This window comes from Rhinatrema bivittatum, chromosome 3 (assembly GCF_901001135.1).
Source record: "Rhinatrema bivittatum chromosome 3, aRhiBiv1.1, whole genome shotgun sequence".
In the NCBI taxonomy this organism is placed as follows: Eukaryota; Metazoa; Chordata; class Amphibia; order Gymnophiona; family Rhinatrematidae; genus Rhinatrema; species Rhinatrema bivittatum.
Genome location: NC_042617.1, coordinates 223,594,142 through 223,618,179, shown reverse-complemented (window position 1 = coordinate 223,618,179; position 24,038 = coordinate 223,594,142). Strand labels below are relative to the sequence as shown.

The 24,038-nt window shown below is 45.8% G+C and overlaps 1 protein-coding gene across 2 annotated transcripts in view; it reads right to left on the bottom strand.

Annotated features, from left to right (window-relative positions):
• Nucleotides 1-24,038, bottom strand: part of LOC115087277 (clusterin-like) — an 812,938-nt gene that overhangs the window by 579,239 nt on the left and 209,661 nt on the right. The window lies entirely within an intron of this gene.

Sequence of the window (24,038 nt, the reverse complement as noted above, 5' to 3'; positions counted from 1 at the left end):
GTTGGGCGCACTTTTTTTTTTTTTTTAAATATATGTTTATTTGGTTTTATAAGGCATGACAAATAACATCGAAATCTTCGAAACATAGGGGCGGATTTTCAGAGCCCTGCTCGCCTAAATCCGCCCAAAACCGGGCGGATTTAGGCGAGCAGGGCCCTGCGCGCCGGTGAGCCTATTTTACATAGGCCTACCGGCGCGCGCAGAGCCCCGGGACTCGCGTAAGTACCGGGGTTCTCCGAGGGGGGGCGTGTCGTGGGTGTGTCGGGGACGGGCCCGGTCGTCGCGGAGTTTAGGGGACGTGTCGGCAGCGTTTTGGGGGCGGGTATGGGGGCGTGGCTACGGCCCGGGGCGATCCGGGGGCGTGGCCGCGCCCTCCGTACCCGCCCCCAGGTCGCGTCCCGGCGCGCAAGAGGCCCGCTGGCGCGCCGGGACGCGACCGGGACGTGGCCGTAGCCACGCCCCCGTACCCGCCCCCAAAACGCTGCTGACACGCCCCCTAAACGCCGCGACGACTGGGCCCGCACCCGACACGCCCCCCTCGGAGAACCCCGGGACTTACGCGAGTCCCGGGGCTCTGCGCGTGCCGGTAGGCCTATGTAAAATAGGCTCACCGGCGCGCAGGGCCCTGCTCGCCTAAATCCGCCCGGTTTTGGGCGGATTTAGGCGAGCAGGGCTCTGAAAATCCGCCCCAGGGTGAACATGGTATAATGTCATTTTTCAATTTGAAGTAAACCAACAGTAGAAAAACCTTGCAAACAAGCCTTATTTCTTTTATCCCCTTACCTACCCCTGAATGTTAAAACCCTTAGAACCCTCGTCCTCCAAAATTAACCCCTAACTCCCTTTTGGTAGGCGACACTAATAACCATCTTCTGTGGTAAAAAGTAGAGACATCTATATGTTTGTAAAAGAAAAAGTAAAGCAGAAAGATTAATGAGAAAGGACTATTGAAGAAAGGACAAATGAAGCCAGGCCCGCGGAGTCTAAGTGAGCTATTTCATTGTTAGTCAAGGTCTTTTCAAAATTACTTTTAGGTGATAGATATTGCCTCCACTCAGAGAGCTAGCTAGTACTGTATCCTTGGTCTCTTGTGGAAGACTGGCTAGATAGGGTTGCCAGATTTTTTCTATAAATTTACGTTTCGGATCTGGTAAGGATTTGACTGACATATAATCAAAAGTTAAAAGATGAATCATCTTGTGCTCCCAGGACTTGATACTGGGGGATTCCTTGTCCAGCCATACTGCCAGTTTTACTTTTTTAGCTAATAAACTGGTTTTATTAAGTAGCATAATTTGATGTGGGAGTTTGTATCATGAAGTCCAAACAACCAGAATTTAGGGAAATAGCTCAATGGCACCTGCAAAGATAGGGAGCAACGAGCTCACATTTCTGCCCAAAATAATGCTACTTTCGGGCATAGCCAAAAGCTGTGTACTAAATCACACTGTGGGGCTTCACATTTGGCACAATTGGGAGAGTTGCATATACAAGCCTGAAATGCTCTTTTTTTTAATAATAGAGTTGCCAGGAAATTTAAATTGTAGTTCACGCAATTCAACATTTTCAGTGATACAAGTAATATTTTGAAAACAGTATTTGAAATCATTGTTTGTTAATGGGCTTGGTAAGCTCAAAGACCATCGTTAGGTGGTCTCAGTAAAATCAGACTGTTCATCAAAGGTTTGTAGGATTTTTAGGAAGTGGGTACATGTGGGTTTATGTTGCCGTTCATCCAAGAACAATTCGTTTAGCCGTGCCCACTTTTCGAATGGGAAGTCCCCAATGCCCACCGTGCCAATATAGTACTTCATTTGGAGATATGCATAGAAATCTGTATGTGGCAGGATACATTTTTCCTTAATTCAGAGAAGCTGTATAATACATTCAAGTTTAACGGAAAAGGTCATAGATATAGGTTAAACCTCAGCTGGACCATTCTGCGAAAATCTTATTTGCCACTCCGGGTGGGAAGGTGGGGTTATCACGGATGGTTAAAAACGGCAACAGTCGTCCCTGTGTAGTTATGGTCTTGCAAAGATATTGCCAGGCTCGCCGAATAGAGACGAGAATAAGATATCCTTGAAAATTAAAAGGGATATGAGCTTTATCTAATTGCATTAAAGACGATAAAGACCAATGTCCGAACCATTGCTGCAAGTAGGGTCCTGGGGAGAATGTAGCAGTATTCATCAGTAGTCTCGGACATGTCTGAGCATACATACAAAATAATATTTTTGCAAGTCCGGACAATTTAGGCCTCCTTGAAGCAAAGGTTTTCGTAAATGGGTGATAGTCTTGCTCGCCTTCCGGCCCACATAAAACTTCGTATGGTTTTGTTTATTTCGGTTAGGTCGGATTTTTTCAGCTAAATGGGCAGCATCTGTAATATGTATAACCACTTGGGTACCTCCATCATTTTTAATAATTGAATGTGTCCCAAGAGGGATTGTGGAATGGATGACCATTGAGCTAGGTACTTTTTCATATTTTGGAGTAACGGGGCAACATTAATTTTTATAATTGTGTGATGTCAACTGGGATTCTAATGCCTAAGTACTTCATATTACCTTCGACCCATTTAAGAGGGGATCCCCAGGAAGTTCTCAAGTTCCCCCATATATCCATGGCTTCAGACTTGTCCCTATTAATTATAAGGCCGGAAAAACATCCAAAAGACAGTTGGTGGGATAAGACCCTTGGTAGGGATGTAAGGGGATTAGTAAGAAAAATTAAAACATCGTCAGCAAAGGCAGCGACTTTAAACATAGTATTTGATGTTCCCAGGCCTGAAATAGCCACATCTTCATCAATCTTACGCAGTAGTAGATCGATTGATAGTAAATAAAGAAGGGGAGATAGTGGGCACCCTTGACAAACTCCTCTGCCGACTATAAAGGCTGTAGAGATACCCCCATTAGCTAAGATGTGGGAGCATGGTATAGCATAAAGAGGGAAATGCCCTTTATAATATCTCCTTGGAAGCCAAATCTTTACATAACAGAGAAGAGTTAGGGCCATGCAACATGGTCGAAAGCTTTTTCGGAGTCAAAGCTCACAATAATAGATGGAATTAGATGTTGTTTACAGTAGGCTATCGCTGTTGTGAGCTTAACAATGGTGGGAGATATCAGATGCGAATTGGGCCCATTTGGTTTGTAAAAAAGTTTGGAAATCTTTATCTTGTCTTAGGTAGGAGGGAAACCTCCAGATACGCTCCCCGGGGTTGGAATCATCACATTTAATATCTATCCATATTAACACGTGATCTGATACATCCACACCACCTATTACTGCTTCTTGGATGTGTGGAAATATGTCTTGGGAGCCTAATATGTAATCAATTCGAGATAATGTAGTATGGGCTCTAGAAATGTGAGTGTAGTCCCTTTCATCAGGGTGAAGCACTCTCCATTAAGTCCACAATTTGTAAATTGTCGCAAACATAGGCCGCTCCCTTTTGTTGGTCAGTTCTCTGGCCTGCTTGTATGTTTGATGATCGATCCATCCCCGGGTCATGAGTGAAATTAAAATCCCCAGATATAACCAGCCACCCCTTTCTATGAATGGTGAGGAGGTTAACCAAATTAGTAAAAAAATTCTGGTTGTAGGTATTTGGGCCATATAGATTACATATCGTGATATCCTTGCCCTTTAATCTTCCTATCAAGATAGTGTACCTCCCTTCTGGGTCTTGGAATTCTTTTTCCAGTTGGAAAGGGAGGTTTTTATGAGGTTAAACTGCTACTCCTGCCTTCTTTCCCATCGCCGATGCATAGTATATTGAGCCCATCCATTCACGGCACAATTTTCTGCTTTCAGCAGCCAAAAGATGGGTCTCCTGAAGGCAAGCAACATCCACCTTAGACCATTTGAGTTTCTGTAGCATGTTGGAATGTTTAATGGGATTGCCCAAGCCGTTTACATTTAATGAAGCTAGTCGAATATGGTTAACCATTTAATCTATGGGATTAGGACTTGTTATAAGGCTTTGGCCATGGTGGGGCTCCCAGCCTAGCTCCACCTCAGGTTTAACATAGCTCCCAGGTCTGGCAAGAACATGTTAAAGAAGCCAAATAATAAGAGTGAATTTTCTGCAATATTATAACCAAGCACGTTGTGAACATATAATCAGTGTCTTCCCTTCCCTTTTCACTACCATCCTGATGTCCCCCCCCCCCCCCCCCCCCCCAGAACTCTCTATTAAGAGCTCCAGCGTAGGAGCTTGAGGTACATTTATGATGTGCACAAGCATCATCCACCAGGAATGAGGTCCCAAGAAATTAGCAGAGAAAAAAAGAGCCAGAAAGATTAATAGCCGGCAGAAGGATGTAGGTAAAATAGAAAAAGAAGAGTTATTAACTCTAAACATTAATCTTTAGTTGCAAATCAAACAGCAAATGAGTGTCTCTCACCATTAATATCAAATTTGAAAAGTTCCAATTTCTAAAATATCCACTTGATTCAGTTCTACGGCAGAATTTCCAAGGGAGATGTGAGTATCATGGCACTGCAAAGAAAGAGGCCGGACTCCTTCAGATAAACATTACCGCTGTCTCCTCCAACGTATGATTCCACGTGTATGCAGAGAAATGTAAAACCCCAATCACTGAGCTCTTCCAGGTTGTGGCGTGACAGCTTGATGCAGTATATGCATGTCGGTATAATTTAGTAGCTATTCTGGGCTATATAGTCTATGGTCCTTTTTTTTTTTTTTGGCGACAGGCCAAGAAGTACGCGGAAGATTCCGCGATGTTTTCAGTAGCAGAATTTAGGTCTTATGTTCATTCTTAGTCTATCGCTATTCAGTTTTCATGAAAGGGGCTCAACGTGAGGCTTATTCACAGACATCCGTCGCCAGAGGTTTTGGATTTCACATTTTCAAGTATCGGAGTTTTATCCATCCCCCTTGAAGCTCCTGGGCTCCGGTCTTTTCCGGATTATGACATGGTGGCTCGATGAGACGAGGGTAATCTATAGTAAGGTATACTGCCCTCTTTGGGCTACAGAAGTCAAAAGCAGGTCTGTGGCGAGACCACTCAGTTGCCATAGTCTGGAACAACTTTATCAACAACGGTAATTCGAAACATACGGGCAGGTTACAGATGCCGGGTAGATAAGGCATCTTAAAGAAATGATTAGTAAAACAAAGTAATGGTGGACTCACTCACGATAGACCATCCACGAAGGCCTTTGCAGATGTCACATCTTCAAAAACATGAGTTTTGTTCGCATGCCATATGTTGAGCTTCGCCGGGTATTGCACCTGAAAACGTATTTGTTTTTGAGTAAGGGTTGTGCAAAGTGGGGTGAGAAGTTTTCTTCATTGTGTCACTAGCGAAGAAAAATCCTAAAAAGGTCTTATGGGGGAGCCATTGAAAGACAGGTCTCTCTGTTTCCGATATCTTTGCATTAGTTGCTGCTTGTGAAGCCAGTTCAGAACTTTTGCAATAACTATGCATGGTCTGGTATCTCCATCGTGCTTATTTCCCAATATATGGGCTCTTTCTATACAGAGTGCCCCCGTTAGGCCTTGTAGATCAAGAGCTGTCAGCAGCTATGTTTCTAGGAGAGATTCTAGGTTCCTATCTTCCACGGATTCTGGTAGTCCCATGATCCTGATATTGCTCCGGCGAGATCGATTTTCCAAGTCATCAATTTTTTCTATTTGAGCTTTCAGGTCTTTTTCCAAAAGGAGGATTTTATTGGTAGCAGAAAGCGAGTCATCTTCCAAACTCGAAACCCAGCCCTCTATTAAATCCATCCTTGGGAAGAGCTCTGATATTGTCTTTTGAGATCTGTGATTTTTCTGAAAGATCCTTAAATCTGGTGTCCAAAGTGGTGACGACTGCATTTGTGACTTGCATTAAGTGGAGAGGCTGCCAAGGTTTCTGTGGTCGCGGGCATCTTGTCTGGCGCAGGCCTGAGTTTTTCTTTTTCCTTTCGTCCCCCCTTCAGGGGCATAGTAAAAGGCGATCTTTGCATATATCTGTCAATGGACATGCAGAGGATATTGTAGGTGTCTGTTTAAATGTTGTAAAGTCGTGGATGGTCTCGATGGTATGAGATAAATGGGTGATGGTGCCCGGACTCTGAGCTTTTCGCGTCTGCTCAGGTTCACATCACGTGACCTCTCGCACTTTTTTTTTTAAACGGGGATACTAGCTAATAGCCTCATCAACATGGCATTTGCATGTGCTGAGCGCTATTAGCTACACGCCAGTGTGGATGAATATTTTGGATGCACTAATCCAAAAACTGCACTGGGCATATGTTTAGCACGTCCAAAATGCACGACCAACTGCGTGTTTAACGGCGCGCTGAGTTCAGCGCCTGATATTGCAATGTTAGTCACTTTTCCCCCAGGAAACAGCTATCATTCAGTTCCCTAACCTAACCCCATTTCTCCTGGTATGTGTTATGGTTAAGCGGTGTTTGCGTGGATTCTCGGGTACTGTGGCAGATGACCACGCCCACAGGGAGGAGCCCCGTGAGGCGCCACAGTACTGGGCGAAACGCAGGATGCACAAACGCAGAATTAGTTCTTTATTTATACAGCATGAAGTATAACACCAGAGGTGGCAGTAGTGAGGTATTCTGGATGTAGCAGTCTCAGGACACTCGGCAGAGGGGACCCTTCTCACCCCGTTGGTATAGGGAACTTCCGGTGTAGGTCTCCCAGTAAGGCAGTACTGTGGATAAGATAGACTGAGAGTTAGATTACTCACTAGATGGTTGCTGTATGTATGCGATTCCACCAGGTTGAAGAAGATGGTACAAGCACTGAGGCAGGGAGAGCAGGCCCTCGAGGAGCGAGAATCTGATCCCTGTAAGGCACCTGAAATAAAGCAGAGGGCCCCCGAGGAGCAGGTACCCAGGTTAGTAATTACCCCCAAAGGCAGAGAGAGAGCTTCCTGCGGCAGCACGGAAGCAGCAGAGTAGCTTAGACAGGCCAAGACCAAGTCCTTGCAGCTCATAGAGCTAGCAACATAGTACAGGCTAAATACCCGGATGGCGTGATGTCAGTAGAGGGGAACGCCCCCGAGGTTCGCACCATTGCTGGAATAAAGACGTGGGTGGCGTGCGTGCGCGCACCCTAGTAGGCCCTTGGGAGGAGCATGGCGGGAGGCAGCACCATAGCCGTTCCGGGGACGCTGAAGAGGTCAGCTTGTAGACGCAGTGGCAGCCATTTTCCCTAGGGATGCAGGAGGAGCCGTGAACAAGGTGAGGCAAACGGGGCAAAACCATCTAGCAGCGACGGACGCAACAGTACCCCCATTCAAAGGGCGTCCTCCGGACTTCCTACCTGGTTTTGGTTTCTGAGGATACATCTTATGGAAATCTTGCAGCATCTCTTTATCCAGTATATTAACCAAAGGTGTCCAAGAATTATCTTCAGGTCCATAACCTTCCCATGTCAGGAGGTATTCCCATACTCTGCCTCTTTTTGTTTCGTCAAGGACAGCATCTACCTTGTACTCGATGTCTTCTTCTGCATCTATTGGTGTCTTGTTGGAGAACTCACTAAGGATCAATGGCTTCAATAGTGAGACATGGAACAATTATGAATCTTCAATGTGGGTGGTAGCTTCAGACTATAGGTGAGATTGCCTAATCATCGGAGAATAGGACATGGTCCAACGAAGCGTGGAGCGAAGCAAGCTGAAGGTATTTTAAGTCTTAAGTGCTTAGTAAATAGCCCGACTTTGTCACCAGGCTGGAAATCTGGAGCCTTGCAGTGGTGAGCATCGTATCCTTTTTTAGCTCGAAGTCCTGCTTTAAGAAGCATCTCTTTGGTCTGAGTCCAGAGTTGTTGAATATCTTTGGCAGTTGATTGAGCTGCTGGGGATGACACGGCCAGTGGAAGTGGCAGTGGTGGCAATGGTAGTCATCCGTAAACCACTTCAAATAGTGTTGATCTAATGGATGTTGCTGGATGAGAGTTGATGGCAAATTCAACCCAGGGCAACAGTTCTGCCCAATCATTCTGGCGAGTGTTCACGTAGGCACGAATGAACTGTTTGAGGGTCCTGTTCATCCTCTCTGTTTGTCCATTAGATTGAGGATAATATGCTGAGGTGAAGTCGAGAGAAATGTCAAACTTCTTGCACAATGCCTTCCAGAATTTAGCTGTGAATTGGACTCCGTGATCGGAGACTATGTGCTTAGGCATGCCGTGTAGGCGGAAGATGTGCGTGATGAAGAGCTGGGCAAGCTCCATAGCTGTGGGTAAACCAGGGAGAGCCACGAAGTGAGCCATCTTTGAGAACCGATCTACAGTTACCCAAATCGTGTTGTTTCCTCCTGAGAGTGGTAAGTCCACCACAAAGTCTGTAGCGATGTGTGTCCATGGCTCATCTGGTACTGATAAGGGTTGGAGTAGACCCAAAGGACGACCGGGTGGCGTCTTCTGTCTGGCACAATTTGTGCAGGAAGCAACGTAGGAGAATATGTCTTCCTTCATGATGGGCCACCAGTAAAACCTTTGCAGTTTAGACAGAGTTCTGCGTTGACCAGGGTGTCCAGCCAGTTTGGAGTCGTGAGCCCATGCTAACAGCTTCTTTCTGAGGTACTTGGGTACCATGGTTTTTCCTGCAGGTACTGAGTGAGTAGCTGCCAAAATAACTCTTTTCGGTCGATGATGTGTTGCGGTTCCTTTGGGATATCTTCAGAGAGGAATGAGCGAGATAAGGCATCTGCTCTGATGTTTTTATCTCCAGGGTGGTATTTCAGCACAAAGTCGAATCTGTTGAAAAACATAGACCATCTCACTTGCCTATGGTTTAGACGCTGTGCATGGCGGAGATACTCTAAATTCTTATGGTCTGAAAAGACTGTGGACTTGATGTTGTGCTCCTTTGAGCCAAGGGCGCCACTCCTCGAATGGCATTTTTATTGCCAGGAGCTCTTTCTCTCCTATTCCATAATTTTTCTCTGCTGGAGAGAAACAACGAGAGAAGAATGAGCATGGGTGTAATGCCTTGGAATCACCGGCTTGGCTTAGCACAGCCCCTATGCCGACGTCTGAGGCATCGACCTCAACGATGAAGGGCTTAGTAGGGTCTGGGTGTCGGAGACACGGCTTGTTCTAGAAGGTGTCTTTAAGTTTCTGGAATGCAGCTATGGCCTCCATAGACCAATTAGCAACATTGGCACCTTTCTTCGTCATCGCTGTAAGCAGAACAATGAGCGAAGAGTGGTTCTTGATGAAAGTCCTGTAATAGTTGATGAAACCTAGGAAACATCTGAGAGCCTTCAGACTAGTGGGTTGAGCCCAATTCTTTATGCTCTCCAGCTTCTGTGGATCCATTTGGAAGCCTTGGTGGGAAACAATATAGCCCAAGAAAGGCACTGATTCCTTGTGGAATTTGCACTTAGACAACTTAACGTACAGATGATTCTCACGGAGTCTTTGCAGCACTCTTTTGACATCCTCCAGATGAGTGGTCATGTCCTGTGAGAATATCAAGTTGTCAGCTAAGTAAATGATGACACATTTGAAGAGGAGATCCCTGAAGGTGTCGTTCATTAAATTTTGGAAGACAGCCGGGGCATTGCACAGGCCAAAGGGCATTACTAAATATTCAAAGTGACCGTCCATTCATTGCCTGAGCGAATGCGAAGTAAGTTGTAGGCTCCTTTAAGATAAAGCTTGAAGAAGATCTTGGCTCCTTGAAGTCAGTCAAATAGCTCTGAAATGAGAGGTAGCGGATAACGATCTTTCACAGTTATCTCATTGAGACCTCTGTAATCTATACACGGACGTAATGTTCCGTCCTTCTTCCCCAAAGAAGAAGCCTGCGCCAGCAGGAGACTTGGAGGGTCTTATGAAGCCTTTTTGAAGGTTTTCCTGAATATATTCTGATATGGCCTTATTCTCTGCCACGGAGAGAGGTATACCCTTCCCTTGCGTGGTTCAGTGTTCGGCTTCAGATTAATAAGGGTGGTAGTATGTCTGCAGCTTCTTTAGAAAAAACATCTTGGAACGATGCATATTGAGGCAGCAACCCCAGCATCACTGGGGTAGTTGGCATGCAGGGTATAGGAGTGACCTCCATCAGGCATTTACCATGACAGTCTGGACCCCATCGTGAAAACTTCAGAGTAGCCCAATTGAATTGAGGCATATGCTGCTGCAGCTACGGTAGCCCCAGTACTATAGGGGGCATGGCCTTCTCTAAAACAAAGAAGGAGATAGCTTCAGAATGGAGAGCACCAGTCCGCAGACATACTGGTTTGGTGAGCTGGGTTACTTCGCCCGGCAGGGGCTCTCCATGAATTGAAGAAAGGAGTAGTGTAGACTTCATAATGGTAGTGGGAATCCGCAAGTGCTCCACTAATTGTTGAAGAATGAAATTACCTCCTGCCCCTGAGTCCACTAGGGCAAGAGTCTGATACTCTAAGGGTCCACAGATCAAGGATACAAGAAGAGAGAGCAGAAGAGAGGGGGCAGTAAAACCTAAGAAGAGTCCTCCCGCAGGATTTAGGTCTGCCAGTTTCCCGGACTTATAAAGCATGTCTGAATAGCATGGCCAGCTTGTCCACAGTACATACACAGCCCCAGTTTCTTCCATGTTATTCTCTCTTTAGCTGTCAGATGGCTGCGGCCTAATTGCATTGGTTCTTCTTCACCAGCAACTGGAACCGGGGGAACAAGCCTGGGTGTTGGCTTAACTCGTTTCACCCTGAAAGGGTCTTCTGGGAGTCTTGGTCTCTTGAACCTTGTCACGAAGTCGGCGATCAATCCTTGTTGCCAATTTCACTAGTTCATCCAAGGTCTCTAGCATTTCATGAGCAGTGAGCTCGTCCTTTAAATGAGGGTTCAGTCCTTCAAAGAAGAGGGTCCACAGGCATTTAGGGTCCCAGTGTAATTCAGACGCCAGTGTCTTGAATTCGATAGCAAAGTCAACTAAAGATTTATTACCTTGCTTCAGGTGAACCAAAGAAGATCCTGCAGTGGTATACCAGGCAGGGTAATCAAAAACAGACTGGAATAGCTCGAGGAATCCTTCAATATCATATAGAATAGGATCCTCGCATTCGCACAGTGGGAAAATTGCTAGGTTGCAGGGCAAAGTGCATGCAACACTGATTAAGAAAACCTCTGCATCCCCAAACTTCCCCCGAGAAGCGTATAGGAGTGGATAGAGGTACCATAGTCTTGAACGTCACTTCTGGCGGTGTAGCTTTTTTACCTGTGGTGGTGGGTAAATTCATCTGTGTGTGCGATAAGTTGAATGCAGTAGTCAAACACTCCAGCGCACTCTGCTGCTCAGAGATTCACTGGGCCAGGCCTGGAATGGCCTGCATTGTGGTGAGCTGAGCCGAATCCATGGAGTTAGCAATCTGTTATGGTTAAGCGGTGTTTGGGTGGATTATCGGGTACTGTGGCAGATGACCACGCCCACGGGGAGGAACCCCATGAGGCGCCACAGTACTGGGCTAAACGCAGGACGCACAAACGCAGAATTATTCTTTATTTATACAGCTTGAAGTATACCACCAGAGGTGGCAGTAGTGAGGTAGTCTGGATGTAGCAGTCTCAGAACCCTTGGCAGAGGGGACCCTTCTCACCCCGCTGGTATAGGGGACTTCCGGTGTAGGTCTCCCAGTAAGGCAGTACTGTGGATGAGATAGACTGAGAGTTAGATTACTCACTAGATGGTTGCTGTATGTATGCGATTCCACCAGGTTGAAGTAGATGGTACAGGCACCGAGGCAGGGAGAGCAGGCCCTCGAGGAGCGAGTACCTGATCCCTGTAAGGCACCTGAAATAAAGCAGAGAGCCCCAGAGGAGCGGGTACCCAGGTTAGCAATTACCCCGAAGGGCAGAGAGAGAGCTTCCAGCGGCAGCACGGAAGCGGCGGAGTAGTTTAGACCGGCCGAGACCAAGTCCTTGCTAACTCAATGAGCTAGCAACATAGTACAGGCTATATACCCAGATGGCGTGACATCAGTAGAGGGGAATGCCTCCAAGGTTCACGCCATTGCTGGAATAAAGACGTGGGTGGCGTGCGCACGCGCATCCTAGTAGGCCCTTGGGAGGAGCATGGCGGGAGGCAGCACCATAGCCGTTCCAGGGATGCCAGAGAGGTCGGCTTGTAGACGCAGTGGCAGCCATTTTCCCTAGGGATGCGGGAGGAGCCGTGAACAAGGTGAGGCAAACGGGGCAAAGCCGTCTAGCACCGACGGACGCAACAGTATGTTTCTCTCTCTGAGTCAGATTGCAGAGATCAGAATGAGACAGACTGGAACTTGAGATTTCTTAGGTGCCTCCAGAAACAACATGCTCACTCCTATCACCATCACCAGGAAACAGGGGAAGGGGAGTGTGTACCTCTTAGCATCTACTGTAGTGGGACTGAGAAACTGGAACATGTAAGAAATAAAAAGTTTGTTATATCCCCTTCCATTCTCTGCTCTCCCCTCCCACTGCTCCTGATCAGCTGTTGTTTCAAGAGCCCCATTTTTGCAAGCTTGGCACTGCAAGGAATTGGTGATGCCAGGCATAACCTTTACAAAATGTGGTGGTGCCTGTTCAATATAGTGCACTAATGACCCAATACCCATGCCCATATATCTTGCAATATCTGTGGTCCTATTTGTATCTCCTGCTTTGATTTTCCAGCTCCTCTAGAGAGACCAAGCTTTGAAGCTCTTTAGGCCAAGAATATGTGCTGGCAAAGACACATTTAAGAAACTGCATTTTATTGTGCAATATCATCACTCACTGTAAAGCTATTCCACCTGTTTCCAAAGAGCTCTGGTCCACCCATTCTCAATTTGGCAGTTAATACTTTTTCCCCATGAACACTTCTATCTAACTCTACCACCCAACTTTTTGGCTAATGCTTACTGGCCTATTATACCTCTAGAACCAAACACCTGGATTTTTTTTTGCTTTTAGTGCATCCCTCCTCTTCAATTATCCCACTATGCAACACTTTCCCTCAGCAAAATAAGGGGCTGATGCAATATAGTTCGCTCAGCCTAGCACACAGCTTGATGCACATTTGGATGCATGTTATGACGCGCTAGAATAACTCTCGCTGCAGAATTGGGATTAGTGCATACAAAATGCTTGTCCAAACAAGTGCGTAGCTAATAGCAGCTCATCAAATGTAAATGCCATGTAGATGAGGCTAACCATTAACCCCAATTTAAAAAATCACCATGCACCCAACGCATAATTGTTTAACACAGAATATTTTACACCTGCCCCGGCATAGGCATACGGTCTTGCTGCGCGTCAAGTGCTTAACTTATAAAAAAAAATACTGCATTTCAGTGGCTCCTCCTACTTAGTATCATTGCGATACTAAGTAGGAGGAACTGCAGAAAGTAGCTCCATGCAAAATTACCTGAAAAAAAAAATTTCTGGACGCACAATAGACATACACAATATACACACTCCAGGATGTATATATTGTGTGTGTACATTGTGCCGGTCAAATAGCTGCCGCAGGATTAAGCATCCATATTCCTAACTTGCACAAAGCCACAACTCTTGGGCGCCCAATGCCAAGGATGTGCTAGGGACACACAATTTCCCTTCGCGTATCCTTTTTATTAGCATATTTCATCACGCACCCAGGAGAGATGGATGGGTGCACATTAGAAAAATGGGCACTCAATACGAGCGCCCATTTTTAGCACATTTATATAATATTGGCCTGTAAAGGTTTACACATAGCACACATTAACATACATGTGACTGGCACATGCAGTTTGGCTACTAAGTCCCTACAGTACATACATATGTCGACTTGTTTGTATTTGGATGTGTATGCAGATCAAATGGACAAAGGGGCAAACATAAAAATCTGACAAATATAGTTTAGTTTAATTTATTTACTTAATGAATCACTATTTCTTACTAGGGCAAATCATAGTGATGTATAATAAAATATCATAGAATCTGAAGGACAATCATGGCTATATAATTGTTGGCCATTGTCAAGATGTCACACACATCAAAACAGCCAGACCAGAACTATGAAGAAAAACACACTGCAAAAGCCAGGGCCAATTCAGGTTAGCTGATCAGAAGGAAACACTACACCTTGCTATGGGCCTCTCCCACACAGGATGTTTTTTTGAAAGGCTTGAATGGGGATTTAAATACCTTGGCATAATGGTCTCGAGAGTTAAGAAAATCCAAGTGCAGCAGCTCCCAGACACCAGAAAGAAAAGATCTGCAAAGTGACTCCTAGAAGGCCATCAACTGTTATAACAATGTTACACCATTTACCCAACAATATCTCCAAATATCAAACAATGGTGTTATCAATTTCCAAATGCTTTATTTTATATAACACCCCAGTATACACAAAATGTAAAAACATACATAAACCCCCCCCCCCCCAATCTCAACACCCAACTAGGACCTAGTTTTGACAACCTACTCGTCTTCTTCAGGGGACATCCAATTAAAACCATGTCAACCCCCACATCTTTGTGTACATAAAATGTCCATAATATCTATACATCTTCAACACGATTCAAAAACCACCGCCTTAATTCTCACAAGACCACATCACAATCAAGTCAATTCAGTAAAAGTCGCAGGAGAGCAGGAGAGCACAGGCCACTCTCCTGTGCGCACGATTTAGTATTTAAATGAGGGCCCGTGGTAAAAAGAGACGCTAGGGACACTAGCACGTCCCTAGCACCTCTTTTTCGACAGGAGCGGCGGCTGTCAGCGGGTTTGACAGCCGATGCTCAGTTTTGCCGGTGTTGATTCTCAAACCCGCCATGATATTAAGTCAGAGGGTGTACAGAAAAGCAGTTTTTACTGCTTTTCTGTGCACTTTCCCGGTGCTGGCGGAAATTAGTGCTTACCTTTGGGTAGGCGCTAATTTCTTAAAGTAAAATGTGCAGCTTGGCTGCACATTTTACTTAGTGAATCGCGTGGGAATAACTAATAGGGCCATCAACATGCATCTGCATGTTGCGGGTGCTATTAGTTTCGGGGGGGGGGGGGGGGGGAGGTTTGGACGCGCGTTTTCGACCCCTTACTGAATAAGGGGTAAAGCTAGCGCGTCGAAAACGCGCATCCAAATGCGGGTTAACTGTATCGGCCCCTAAAGTTAACAGAAAAGCAGAAAATACTGCTTTTTTGTAGTTCCTCCTACTATATTAAGTTGGAGGAACTGAAAAAAGGAGGAAGATAAAAAAAAATTTAAGAAAAAAAAATTTCCATGTGGCTGTGCACAGGTTAGGGAAACGGGTGCTCATAAACTTGAGCGTCTTTTTTCCTACCCCACGAACAGCCACTTTCAGGTGCCTGATGCCGAGGAGGCACTAGGAATGCACAATTTCCTCAGTGCCTCCTTTTTTAAGCAGTGGCTCATTTCCCTACTGCATCATGCGCCCAGGACACATTAGGAAAGCAGGCACTCAATTATGAATGACCATTTTTTGCACACCAATATTGTATCGGCCAGTCCGTGTGGTTTCCCAAAGTTCAAGGTGAACACAGGATCATCCTCTAGATTCCAGTTCATTTCAGCTTGGATGCCATATTGGATAGCTATGTAATTAAGTATGCAGCAGGAAAGTGTTATTTCAGTTATTATGTGAAGATCGAACTGAAATGCTCCCTCTGCCATGGAAGTGACTTTTCAACACACCTAAGGTACACTCAAGTGGATGTGAGTGCCTCATTATACCTCCTCTCTACTGATGAGAAGCCATAATTAATAGCCGTATTCATCATCACCTGTGCCAGGGGTATGCAGATGGGAGGGGGGGGGGGGGCAGGCCATAAATGATCCTGAAAGGGGACAATCTGGCTGGATAATTGAGGAAGAAAAGAATGGCTTTGCTGTCGAGTTTTGGTGCAACAGAGGCACTGCAAGTTTAGGAGAGAGGGAGAGTAGTTACATTGTTATAAGCATGCTTTTATTTAGCCTCATTCTGTTGGCCTGGAAGAAAAGACGCTTCCACTGTGGAGGGCTTGGGAGAAGTGCTGCTTCTGCTGTGTTGGGCCTGGACATAATCTACTGAGATATTCCACAACCCAGGAAGTGTTGCCACCCTTAAACTCTAGCCCAGAAGGAGTTCTTGCTGCCATGGTGTCCCTATCCAGGAAGAGAGATTACAGTTGCTTCCCACCCAGAGGAAAAGAATTGGTGAGGCAGGGGAGGCGAATTATTTATTATATATTTATTTATTTGATTTATATTCCACTTTTTCAAGCACTTCTAAACAGATTACAATCCAGTACTATAGGTATTTTCCTATCCCCAGAGCGCTTACATGCTAAGGGTGAATTCTCAAAGAGTACATGCATAAAACTTTGCAAATACGCATAAAAAGGTAAATTTTAAAAAGGACGTGCCGATTTTATAACACGTGCACATTGCCGCACGCTTGTTATAAAATCCTATACCCACGCGTGCATATGCGCGCGGGTGCCCACTCACGTACACGAAAGGGGTGATTTAATTTAAAAGCGCATGGTGATGCGATCAAGCCTTTCCCACTTCCCTAACCCCCTAATTATCCTTCCTCCCTTTTCCCCTCTCCATCCCGACCCCTAAAGCCCCTCTAACTCACCTAAATTTTTTGTTTTAAAACTTACCTGCTCTCACGAGCAGAAGTAAGTTCCACATGCCAGCCGGCTGCTGGCGCACGCTTCACCAGAATGGCACCCAATGGTGCTGTCCAGGACAACCCCCTCTCCGCTCTGATCCTGCCCTCACCCCTCCCCCAGCCCGGCACTTCCATGCATACCGGGAGATACATGTGTGGCTCGGCACGCACTTGGCCTGGCCATGCGCGTATCTCCCCGTATTGGCACGTGCCGTATTTTAAAAATTCAACCAATAGGTAGTTTGTACTTATGCAATCACTATTTCATAAACATCAAAAGTGCATGCATATTTTATGCTTCACACACACAGACGTAAGAAAAAAGGGGCAAACTAGGGGTGTTGCAAGGCAAGGCCAACAGTTTCGTGCAGTTCTATTTTAGAATACACTTACGCCTGCACATTTGGAAACCTACTCGCATAATTTTACACCTGCTAAATATCTTGATTAATTGATATCAGACTTATTTATGGTGTAGTCTTGGCTGGCTAGGAGGACTGGGTAAACTGGGGGAAAAAAAACAGGAAAGTCTCGATGACCTAAATAAGGACTGGGAGAACTTGTAGAAAAATCTGAAAACTGGCAATTTCAATTATGTGTGCATATTTTAAAATATATCAACTTCAGCATGTAAATCGGGGTTTACGCAAGCAAGTCTTACCTTTTTTTCTTAAAATATATGCACATAAATTTTTAAAACTGAGAAAGTACAAGCATTCAATATATTGAAATGTTCATGAGTATGCTAGGTGTTAGACATATGCATATTTTATAATATGCGTGTATCTGATACTTGCAGGTTATAAAATACTATTGTAGATCTAGGCACAGCCATATATGCACATTTGAAAGCTATCTTCTAAGACTTATGTGAGGCAATGAAGGGTGAACTGGCAAAGTTGCCAGAGAAAGGGAGAAGGTGGAGAGGACAGGAAGATAAAGTAGGCAATGTTAAGTTTGAGGACCCTTGGATTGATGTGAGGTTAGCGCTACCCTCAGGGAGGAGCCCTGCAGGTCCCCACCATCGGCAGGCAGAGCTGGCTGGAGCAGAGACCCAACAGGGACTTCGCCAATACCAACCTACGTTTTCCGCAGTTTGAGCCCTTGGGTGCTAGGGATGGCTGGACTTAGGCACGGACTTCTGGGTGCAGAAGAGTCCGACGAGATAGAAGAAGACCAGCAAGAGGAAGACAAGTCAAATTCGGGCAGAGGTCGAGGCAGGCAGCAAACATCAGAAACAAAGTCAAACCAAGACCGGGGCAGGCAGCAATCCGGTGAAGTCAAGGAAGTCCGAGGTCAGCGGAGAATCCAATATCAAAGAAGAAGCCAAAGTCCAAGCCGAAGTCCAAAGCCGGAGAGACAATCCAAAGAAAGAGAAACAAGGCAAGACACCAGGGAGCAGAAAACCAGGAACCACCAGACGAGGAGACAGGAGCCAATGAAGACACAGGAACAAGAAGCAAGGAACCGGAGCCGAAGATAGAGCACGATGACTTCGTAGCAAACAGCTACTCAAAGAGTGGGACCTATTGCTGAGGAATCAGTAGCAGATCCAAATAGGCTTATATGCAGGAGAGTGCTGCAGTTGTATTTCCCACTGCGAGCCTTTTAAATGGTGCTGAGCCATGCGCGCATGCACCTAGAGATGTACTGCTCAGCTGAGCAGTGGCCTTAGCTCCACAAGCTGGGCCTTCGCAGTGGTCAGCCTCATATTTGGAATCAGGAGCTGCGCTGTAAGCCAGAAAGGTAAGAGCGGCCAGCCGAACTCAACAGTACCCCCTCCTCTAAGCCCCCCTCCCCCAAAGGGTTTTGGTTTCTTAGGGTGCGATGCGTGGAATGTTCTTAAAAGGTTTTTGTCCTGTATATTCATGCCAGGCTCCCATGTATTTTCTTCTGGGCCAAAACACTCCCAGGAAAGCAGATATACCCATTTCTTGTTCCTCTGATAATACCTCCTTCACCTGGTGCACCTGTTCCTCTTCAGCAGGGAGGACTCGAGGTTTAGGCACCCTCCGGGAGGGCCACGTTAAACTTATGGGTTTAAGGAGGGAGACACGGAAAATGTGAATTCCCAGGACTGTGGTAGGCATAGTTGGTATTTTATAGGCCCCACTTTGCGTGACACTGAGAATGGTCCGATATAGCAAGGTGCAAGCCTAATACAAGGTATTCGGAGCCGGATGTGGCGACTACTTAGCCGCATTTTGTCTCCAGATCTGAAACAAGGTGCCAGTCTTCTGTGTGCCTCGGTAGTTTTCTTGGCCCTTTGTGCAGCCTTCCTGAGCAGCTTCTAATGTGAATCCAGAACTCCTGGAGTTCCTGCGCAGTTAATTGGGCTGCCAGGGAAGGCACAAACATTGGCACAGGTAGCGGAGGTAAGGGCTGCCTTCCATACACTATCTGAAAAGGTGAGGTTCCTGTGGCAGTGCTGATGTGGGAATTGTGCAAGAACTCTGGACATAGGAGAAGGGCCGCCTAGTCATTTAGACACTCATTGGTGTAGGACCTCAAGAAGGTTTTTAAGGTCCAATTGGTGCATTCCGCTTGGCCGTTGGCCTGTGGATGGTAAGCAGTGGTATAATCCAATGTGATATTCAACGTACGGCAAAGGGAGCACCAATATTTGGCAGTGAACTGCGCGCCCCTATCCGAAATAATATGTTTAGGTAAACCATGCAGACAGAAAATGTGATGAACAAACAGCCAGGCCAACTCAGGTGCACAGGGGAAGCCAGGAAGAGGAATGAAGGGAGCCATTTTTGAGAATCGGTCGATAACGATCCAAATAGTGCTGCAGCTGTTAGAGAGAGGGAGGTCCACCATGACGTTGGTAGACAAATGGGTTCAGGGTTCCTTGGGGACTGGCAATGGCTATAACAGCCCCCAAGGTCGTTCCACCCATTGGTTTTTGCTGGGCGCAGGTAGGACAAGAGTCCACATAGTCCTTGACATCTCGTTCCATCTGGGGCCACCAACAGTACCGCTGAAGTAGTGCAAGAGTCCAGGCCCGCCCAGGGTGACCTGCGACCCAGGCATCATGGGACCATTTCAATACCTTTGGTCAGAGGTGATGTGGAACGACCATTTTCCCGGGGACAACAGTCATAGTGGAAGCCAAAAGAATTCAAGCTTGATCTATTATGTGCCGAGGAGGATCAGGCGTGTCTTCAATCTCGAAGAATCAGGAGGGGAACATCGCCCTATTCTTTTAGAAGCGGGGCAGTATCGTACCTCCAAGTCAAAATGTGTGAAAAGCAGGGACCACCTAGCCTGACAGGCTGCGCTTGGTGGAGATGCTCCAAATTTTTATGTTACGTATATATTGTAATCCTGTATTGTGCACCTGCCAACCATTGTCGCCACTGCTCAAGCGCCAACTTGATGGCTAGTAATTCCTTATTTCCCATTCCATAATTGCACTCGGTGGGTGTGAATTTTCGCAAGGAGGAGGAGCAAGGGCAGAGAATCCCAGTGCTGGAAAGCTGGTTTAAGATTGCTCCAACACCGAAGAGGAGGCATCGAGTTCTAAGATGAATGGGCAAGCAGGAGCCAGATGGTGGAGGCATGGTTCCTGAAGAAAGGCCTCTTTCAATTCATGGAACGCCACGGCTGCTTCCAGCGGCCAGGCTTTGTATTAGCCCCTTTTCTGGTAAGTGCTGTGTGAGGAGTGGCGATCCTAGAGTAATGTGGGATGAAGTGGCAATAATATTTTCAAACCTCAAAAACCTCTGCAATGCACAAAGACCTGTAGGTTGGGGCCAGTCCTGGATGCTTCAATCTTTTTCTGGATCCACGTGAAAACCATGGCTGGAAATGATGTATGCAAGAAAAGGTAGGTTCTCCTTCTTAAAATACATTTCTCCAGTTTGATGTACAATTTATTTGCACGTAATCACTGGAGGACCTGGCAGACATGCTGGTGGTGCAATGTAAGGTCCTTCAAGAAGACAAGAATATCGTTGAGGTAAATCACAACGCAACTGTACAGAAGATGCGAAAGATATCATTCATTAGGTTCTGGAACACCGTAGGAGCATTACATAGGCCGAAAGGCATTAACAAATATACGTAATGGCCATTTCGCGTTTTGAATGGTCTTCCACTCATCTCCCTGCTTGATGGAAATCAAACTGTAAGCTCCACGGAGATCCAACTTGGTGAAGACTTGAGCCCCCTGTAGGCAATTAAAGAGCTTGGGAATGAGTGGCAAGGGATAATGATCCTTCTTGGTTATGGCGTTCAGGCTCCGATAATGCACAGCCTTAGTGACCTGTCTTTTTTAGACACAAAGAAGAACCCCATTCCCGCAGGAGATGTAGAGGGCCTAATGATATCCAGGTCCAGATTTTCCTTAATGTATTGAGACATGGAGCAAACCCAATCAAATGCAGCGAGTGGAGCTGCAGCCAACATAACTCCAGGATGATAGGATGGACTGCTTTCTCGATTACCAGGAGGGTTATACTCTCCACATGCAGAACCCTGCTACAGAGTTGGAGAGGGGCTGTGCTGGATGTGATGCAGCCAGCAAGGGGCTCCCCATGGATGGAGGAGATAACTAACAGTGTCTCATAGGGCACAACCAGAAGCTTCAAGTGGTCCATGAGTGCCCTCATAATGAAGTTTCATCCAGCACCAGTGTCAACTTGCACTAGTGTGGAGAACTCCTGGCTGCCCAAGGCGATTGATACTGGTAATGTGAGTTGGGGAGCTGGTGTGGATAATCTCCCCACTGGCTTCTAGGCTTGTCTATTTTCCAGCCTTGAGGGCAGTGTGCCAGCTGATGCCCCACTCCGACAAAGTAGTAGCTTGGTCCAAGATCCGGTGACATATCTTCTCTTCCATAGAGAGGTGAGTTTGTCCCAACTGCATGGGTTCCTCGGGCTGTGAATCGGCAGGGGCGGTCACTTGGGGCATGGCAAGAGAGCACAAGGATGTAGGGGCTAATATCACTTGCCGCCGTGGAGGTCGAGGCAGGCAGCAGAAATGAAGTTGAACCAAGGTCGGGGCAGGCAGCAATCCGGTGAAGTCAAGGAAGTCCAAGGTCAGCCGAGAATCCAATATTGAAGAAGAAGCCAAAGTCCAAGCCGATGTCCAAAGCCAGAGAGACAATCTGAAGAAAGAAAGAAAGACAGGGTGAGACACCAGGGAGCAGACAAACCAGGAACCATCAGATGAGGAGACAGAAGCCAACGAAGACACAGGAACAAGAAGCAAGGAACCGGAGCCAAAGATAGAGCACAAAGACTGCGTGGCAAACAGCTACACAAAGAGTGGGACCTATTGCTGAGGAATCAGTAGCAGAACCAAACAGGCTTAAATGCAGGAGAGCCTGTGATGTTATCTGTTGGCGCTGCGGTTGTATTTCCCACCGCGAGCCTTTTAAATGGTGCTGAGCCATGCGCGCAGGCGCCTAAAGACGCACCACTCAGCTGAGGGTGACCCTAGCTCCGTGTGCCGGGCCTTCGCAGTGGTCGGCCACGTCTTCAGTATCAGGGGCTGCGCTGCGAGCCAGAGAGGTAAGGGCGGCTGGCCAAACGCAACAGGCAAATGTTGTTAGGGAGGGAAAATAAAGGCAAAAAAGGTTAAAAAAATGTCAAAAGATAAAAGAGGAACATAGGAAGAAGAAAGAAAACTATGAAGAATTAGTGAAAATAGTAAAATAGTAAAAAACAAAACAGTGTTGGGCAGGGTTGGACAGTTTTTACCCAGTCCTAAAAATTTTGGCCAACACCTAATTTTTTTGAAAAATGTTTCACCCTAATGTGTCTGGATGTCCATATTTCTGAGTGTGTGGTATCTTTGTTTACATGTGTCCAGGTATGGGGTATCTTTGTCTGTCTTTAGGTGTGGAGTGTATGTCTATCTGGGCATGAAGTGTCTGTGTCTGCCTCTATTTCTATGATTGACAAACTGAAGAGTAGTAAATCACCTGGACCGGATGCTATACACCCCAGAGTTCTGAAGGAACTAAAAAATGAAATTTCAGACCTATTAGTAAAAATTTGTAACTTATCATTAAAATCATCCATTGTACCTGAAGACTGGAGGATAGCAAATGTAACCCCAATATTTAAAAAGGGCTCCAGGGGCGATCCGGGAAACTACAGACCGGTTAGCCTGACTTCAGTGCCAGGAAAAATAGTGGAAAGTGTTCTAAACATCAAAATCACAGACATATAGAAAGACATGGTTTAATGGAACAAAGTCAGCATGGCTTTACCCAGGGCAAGTCTTGCCTCACAAATCTGCTTCACTTTTTTGAAGGAGTTAATAAACATGTGGATAAAGGTGAACCGGTAGATATAGTATACTTGGATTTTCAGAAGGGCGTTTGACAAAGTTCCTCATGAGAGGCTTCTAGGAAAAGTAAAAAGTCATGGGATAGGTGGCGATGTCCTTTCGTGGATTGCAAACTGGCTAAAAGACAGGAAACAGAGAGTAGGATTAAATGGGCAATTTTCTCAGTGGAAGGGATGGACAGTGGAGTGCCTCAGGGATCTGTATTGGGACCCTTACTGTTCAATATATTTATAAATGATCTGGAAAGAATACGACGAGTGAGATAATCAAATTTGCAGATGACACAAAATTGTGCAGAGTAGTTAAATCACAAGCAGATTGTGATAAATTGCAGGAAGACCTTGTGAGACTGGAAAATTGGGCATCCAAATGGCAGATGAAATTTAATGTGGATAAGTGCAAGGTGATGCATATAGGGAAAAATAACCCATGCTATAATTACACGATGTTGGGTTCCATATTAGGTGCTACAACCCAAGAAAGAGATCTAGGTGTCATAGTGGATAACACATTGAAATCGTCGGTTCAGTGATGCTGCGGCAGTCAAAAAAGCAAACAGAATGTTGGGAATTATTAGAAAAGGAATGATGAATAAAACGGAAAATGTCATAATGCCTCTGTATCGCTCCATGGTGAGACCGCACCTTGAATACTGTGTACAATTCTGGTCGCCGCATCTCAAAAAGATATAATTGCGATGGAGAAGGTACAGAGAAGGGCTACCAAAATGATAAGGGGAATGGAACAACTCCCCTATGAGGAAAGACTAAAGAGGTTAGGACTTTTCAGCTTGGAGAAGAGACGACTGAGGGGGGATATGATAGAGGTGTTTAAAATCATGAGAGGTCTAGACGGGTAGATGTGAATCGGTTATTTACTCTTTCGGATAGTAGAAGGACTAGGGGACACTCCATGAAGTTAGCATGGGGTACATTTAAAACTAATCGGAGGAAAGTTCTTTTTTACTCAACGCACAATTAAACTCTGGAATTTGTTGCCAGAGAATGTGGTTCGTGCAGTTAGTATAGCTGTGTTTAAAAAAGGATTGGATAAGTTCTTGGAGGAGAAGTCCATTACCTGCTATTAAGTTCACTTAGAGAATAGCCACTGCCATTAGCAATGGTTACATGGAATAGACT